Source organism: Nerophis lumbriciformis, linkage group LG15 (genome assembly GCF_033978685.3).
Source record: "Nerophis lumbriciformis linkage group LG15, RoL_Nlum_v2.1, whole genome shotgun sequence".
NCBI lineage: Eukaryota > Metazoa > Chordata > Actinopteri > Syngnathiformes > Syngnathidae > Nerophis > Nerophis lumbriciformis.
Window position 1 is genome coordinate 20,387,746 of NC_084562.2, and position 6,318 is coordinate 20,394,063.

Consider the following 6,318-nt stretch of genomic DNA (forward strand, 5'->3'; position numbering starts at 1 on the left):
TGTGCTAAGTCAGGAAAGCACATCCTGACTAGGGAGGTCCGATAATGGCTTTTTGCCAATATCTGATATTCCGATATTGACCAAACCCTTAATTACCGATACCGATATCAACCGATACCGATATATACAGTCGTGGAAATAACACATTATTATGCCTAATTTGGACAACCAGGTATGGTGAAGATAAGGTTCTTTAAAAAAATAAAATAAAATAAGATAAATAAATTAAAAACATTTTCTTGAATAAAAAAGAAAGTAAAACAAAATAAAAACAGTTACATAGAAACTAGTAATTAATGAAAATGAGTAAAATTAACTGTTAAAGGTTAGTACTATTAGTGGACCAGCAGCACGCACAATCATGTGTGCTTACGGACTGTATCCCTTGCAGACTGTATTGATATATATTGATATATAATATAGGAACCAGAATATTAATAACAGAAAGAAACAACCCTTTTGTGTGAATGAGTGTGAATGGGGGAGGTTTTTTTTTTGGGTTGGTGTACTAATTGTAAGTGTATCTTGTGTTTTTTATGTTGATTTAATAAAAAAAAACAAAAAAACAACGATACCGATAATAAAAAAACAAAACTATACCGATAATTTCCGATATTACATTCCAAAGCATTTATCGGCCGATAATATCGGCAGGCCGATATTATCAGACATCTCTAATCCCGACCATCCATTCATTCATTCATTCTCAAAATAATCTTACTCATCTCATCATATTGTTGCGTTTGGACCAGGGAATTCAAGTCACAAGTCGCTCACAAGCTCTTTACGACACTTAAAGCCGAGTAGAAAAACCACCAGAGACAGAATAGGTATTTTGTAATATATTTGCAAAGCTTTGTAAATACATTGAGACCAGTCCAGCAGAGAACATTCAATCGCGCCGCCAAGATGGTCTGCCCCCCCCCCCCCGAAAAACCCTCTCCCCTCTTAAGTCTCTCTCTCTCCCACCCTCGCAGTCATGTCCCTCCAGCCAAAACACATGCCCATTGTCCTCCACACCTGGACATAAGGCTAGATAAGAGAAAGGAGTATCTCTCTTTTTTACATTCCTCACTCAAGGTTAAGCACACAGTTATTTGCAGACAACAAAAGACCACAATTGGAAGAAAAACACTAGCTGTTTTGTAATATGAATATGAAATAAAAGAAGTAACACTTAAATTCGGATATATGTAAATATCTGCCTCCGACAATATGAAATGTAACTTACTTCACCGAGTATTATTTATTTATTTATTTTTATCGTGATTACTTATGCAGTATATTGTGAACAAAAGTTTTAGCAACTGTTATGTAAAAGAAAAGGGGTTAGAATAAAATAAACTCTGCTTCTTCCTACTCCTTTTCGAACATGTTGAAAAGAGAAACTGGAAATTGTGATGTATCATGTTGTATGCGTGCATGTTCGAAATAAACTCAAACTCAAACTCAAACGCAAACTCAATAAAAGGAGATGTTCGTGTGTAAGTGTCTGGAAAACAACTGCTTTAATATGGCGTTGAGCTAGACAGGTAGTCTCTTCTCAAGGATAGGGCTATCTCTTTTGCATTCCGAAGTCCCAATTAGGGTCTCTTTCCTACGAGAAGTGATCCAATCCACCTGCGAATGTCAAACTCTTATGTGTTTAACTGAAATACCACTATTTACTTCAACTTGGTGGTTTTCCTTCTCCAAGATGAATATGTACATTCACCATATGCAAAACACAATATGAGTTAATTCATTCACTTCAATGCCTTCTTAAATAAATCTCTGTTCCTTTTTTTCTACCATCGACACACTTGAAAATGTTTTGTTCTTTTAATTTGTGAAGCAGATGAACAGTCTCCTCTTCATTACAATTGCTGCTATGCCGTGGGCCAGCTCTTTATATGCGGCAGAACCTGCACAGCGCACCCTTCTGGGGCCGTTTCTGTGCCTGTCCCCGGGAACATTACAGAGCCGAACATTTCCCAAATGACTTCTACGTGTCAGCTGATATGTTTCGTTTGCAAATATGATGACTACTCGTCACCTTAAAGCTGTGTGAAAAACACTTGCTACTACTGCCGCCAGTTGTGGACTGGAATACCGATGAAACATCTCTATTGGTAAGTTCATGATATTTGGACAACTTCTAACACCTAAGTTGCAGCACCAGCGTTGAAATAATAACTGCTGCATCTTTCTTTTTCTTGGAAACATGTAACCTCAAATGTATTGGTAAATTTTTATTGTGCTTTTTATCATTCAATTTCATTTTGTTATATTCCCTTATAACAGGGGTGTCAAAGTCAAGAATGAATGATCTATGGCCCCCGGGATGATATTTGATTAGTATTAGAGCATACTTGCCAACCTTGAGACCTCCGATTTCGGGAGGTGGGGGGAGGGGGAGAGGGTGGTCCGGGTGGGACGGGGCGTGGTTGGGGGCGTGGCTAAAAAGGGAGGAGTATATTTACAGCTAGAATTCACCAAGTCAAGTATTTCACATATATATATATATATATATATATATATATATATATATATATTTATTTATTTTATTATATATATATATATATATATATATATATATATATATATATATTATTTTATTTATATATTTATATATATATATATATATATATATATATATATATATATATATATATATATATATATATATATATATATATATATATAAAATAAATACTTGAATTTCAGTGTTCATTTATTTACACATATACACACACACATAACACTCATCTACTCATTGTTGAGTTAAGGGTTGAATTGTCCATCCTTGTTCTATTCTCTGTCACTATTTTTCTAACCATGCTGAACACCCTCTCTGATGATGATGCATTGATGTGTGGCACACACAAAAGTGCAAATGCACTAGATGGCAGTATTGTCCTGTTTAAGAGTGTCACAACATTGCTGTTTACGGCAGACGAACTGCTTTACGGTATACAAAAAAGTGACTGCTGTTGTTGTGTGTTGTTGCCACGCTGGGAGGACGTTAATGAAACTGCCTAACAATAAACCCACATAAGAAACCAAGAACTCGCCCTCCATAATTCTATAGTTATAACGTGATTGGGCAGGTAGGCTTTTTTATATTGTGGAGGACCTGAGTCCGCCTGAATTTCGGGAGATTTTCGGGAGAACATTTGTCCCAGGAGGTTTTCGGGAGAGGCGCTGAATTTCGGGAGTCTCCCAGAAAATCCGGGAGGGTTGGCAAGTTTGTACATCCCCAGTGACAGGTCATGACAAAAAGAAGTTAAAGTTGTTTGGTGTGGTTTGTTTCCATTTCCAAAAGTTATAAAAGATACAAAAGTAATGTTTGATTTTTCACAATATTTCTGTTTTGACTGAGTATGTTGATAGGTCGATATTGAAAACGTTTATATTAACTTAACCTAAAGAAAAAAAGAGGTGAGTCTGCCTCAAGGTATCGCCGAAAATAAAATTATGACTAAAGGTCAAGATTTAAGTCTTCTTTTCGTATGTATACCCCAGAGTGCTAGACTGGTAATAGGAACCTCAAGCGTCTGTCTGAGCCTGCTGGGTTGCTGTGATCCATCAAAGCCTGAGTCAATTTTCTCGTTGGGGCTTCGAATCTGTCATGGGAGTCTTGAAGGGGTTTTGTCGTGTCGTGGCTGCGGGGAACCTCCCAGTAGGATTGTGGGAGTGACTCAAATGTGACATCATCCACCCAAGTCATATGCTGTAAAAGAAAGCTCTGTTGGCAACTTTTTCTATTTCGGTCAGGTATAAAAGACTGTGAAATATTCTTGTCACCAATCGTACGTCCATTTTCTACACCGCTTATCCTATTCAGAGTCACAGCCGATGGCTCTGCCAGAAAGGTAGACCCCCTCCACGTGTCTCGAGTCGATCGTAGGATGATTATGAACGCTGCATTGAGAGGGAATCGATCGCACGGCAGCCGCACGAAAGTCCCAAACTACCAACCACATGTCACTTCTTTGTACAAACCCCGTTTCCATATGAGTTGGGAAATTGTGTTAGATGTAAATATAAACGGAGTACAAGGATTTGCAAATCCTTTTCAACCCATATTCAATTGAATGCACTACAAAGACAACATATTTGATGTTCAAACTCATACACTTTATTATTTTTTTTGGCAAATATTAATTAACTTAGAATTTCATGGCTGCAACACGTGCCAAAGTACTTTGGAAAGGGCATATTCACCACTGTGTTACATGGCCTTTCCTTTTAAACACACTCAGTAAACGTTTGGGAACTGAGGAGACACATTTTTTAAGCTTCTGAGGTGGAATTCTTTCCCATTCTTGCTTGATGTACAGCTTAAGTTGTTCAACAGTCCGGGGGTCTCCGTTATGGTATTTTAGACTTCATAATGCGCCACACATTTTCAATGGGAGAAAGGACTGGACTACAGGCAGGCCAGTCTAGTACCCGCACTCTTTTACTATGAAGCCACGTTGATGTAACACGTGGCTTGGCATTGTCTTGCTGAAATAAGCAGGGGCGTCCATGATAACGTTGCTTAAATGGCAACATATGTTGCTCCAAAACCTGTATGTACCTTTCAGCATTAATGGCGCCTTCACAGATGTGTAAGTTACCCATGTCTTGGGCACTAATACACCCCCATACCATCACAGATGCTGGCTTTTCAACTTTGCGCCTTTAAACAATCCGGATGGTTCTATTCCTCTTTGGTCCGGAGGACACAACGTCCACAGTTTCCAAAAACAATTTGAAATGTGGACTCGTCAGGCCACAGAACACTTTTCCACTTTGTATCAGTCCATCTTAGATGAGCTCAGGCCCAGCGAAGCCGACAGCATTTCTGGGTGTTGTTGATAAATGGCTTTGCCTTTGCATAGTAAGGTTTTAACTTACACTTACAGATGTAGCGACAAACTGTAGTTACTGACAGTGGTTTTCTGGAGTGTTCCTGAGCCCATGTGGTGATATCCTTTACATACTGATGTCGCTTTTTGATGCAGTACAGCCTGAGGCATCGAAGGTCACGGGCTTAGCTGCTTACGTGCAGTGATTTCTCCAGATTCTCTGAACCCTTTGATGATATTACGGACCGTAGATGGTGAAATCCCTAAATTCCTTGCAATAGCTGGTTGAGAAAGGTTTTTCCTAAACTGTTCAACAATTTGCTCACACATTTGTTGACAAAGTGGTGACCCTCGCCCCATCCTTGTTTGTGAATGACTGAGCATTTCATGGGATCTACTTTTATACCCAATCATGGCACCCACCTGTTCCCAATTAGCCTGCACACCTGTGGGATGTTCCAAATAAGTGTTTGATGAGCATTCCTCAACTTTATCAGTATTTATTGCCACCTTTCCCAACTTCTTTGTCACGTGTTGCTGGCATCAAATTCTAAAGTTAATGATTATTTGCACAAAAAAAAATGTTTATCAGTTTGAACATCAAATATGTTGTCTTTGTAGCATATTCAACTGAATATGGGTTGAAAATGATTTGCAAATCATTGTATTCCGTTTATATTTACATCCAACACAATTTCCCAGCTCATATGGAAACGGGGTTTGTAATAAAAAAGACACTGAAATACAATACTTTTGATTTCGTTCGACTTAATTTAGTTGTTTTCTTTCATCAGTCGGTCTCGGTGTGGGGAAAAAAAAAGCCTTAACCACTGCAATGCACTCGAGAAAAATGACAAACAATAGTCTACTTAGTGAGAATGAATACAGTACAGCCCCAATCAATATTATATTGACTTACTTGATGGACAGTTGTCTGTTTGGCATTTTTTCAGTTTTATGTTGGTTAAGCACTCTATTTATGTCGGTGTAGCTTGGCTCCAATTTCCACGTTTACACCGTCAAGTCACACTCTCTCGGCTTCCATCTGCTCCAAATTTTCACCCTCTCTTCGGGCTCGCTTCTGGAAGCAGTAGTTTATCCTCTGTATATTCAGCTTCAAAAAGATAAGGTTGTGAATCCTCATTTGTCCAAAAATAGTCGTCTTCGTTGTCTGTTAGCAAGTCTGACATCATTAGAAAACACTCGCGTTTGTTTCCGGAAGTAGGAACACGCAATTGTAGCTGGAACTCGGAAATGCGCTGCTATACAAACGAATGCTTAAAATGATCAAAATACGGGAAAATATTGTACATATTACATATTGTTATGAAGTTGTCTGTTACTATATTATATATATACTTGCAGTGTGTATTATATAAATATTACATCTTGTTATGAAGGTGTCTGTTACTACATTATATATATACTTGCAGTGTTTATATTGTACATATTACATATTGTTATGAAGGTGTCTGTTACTACA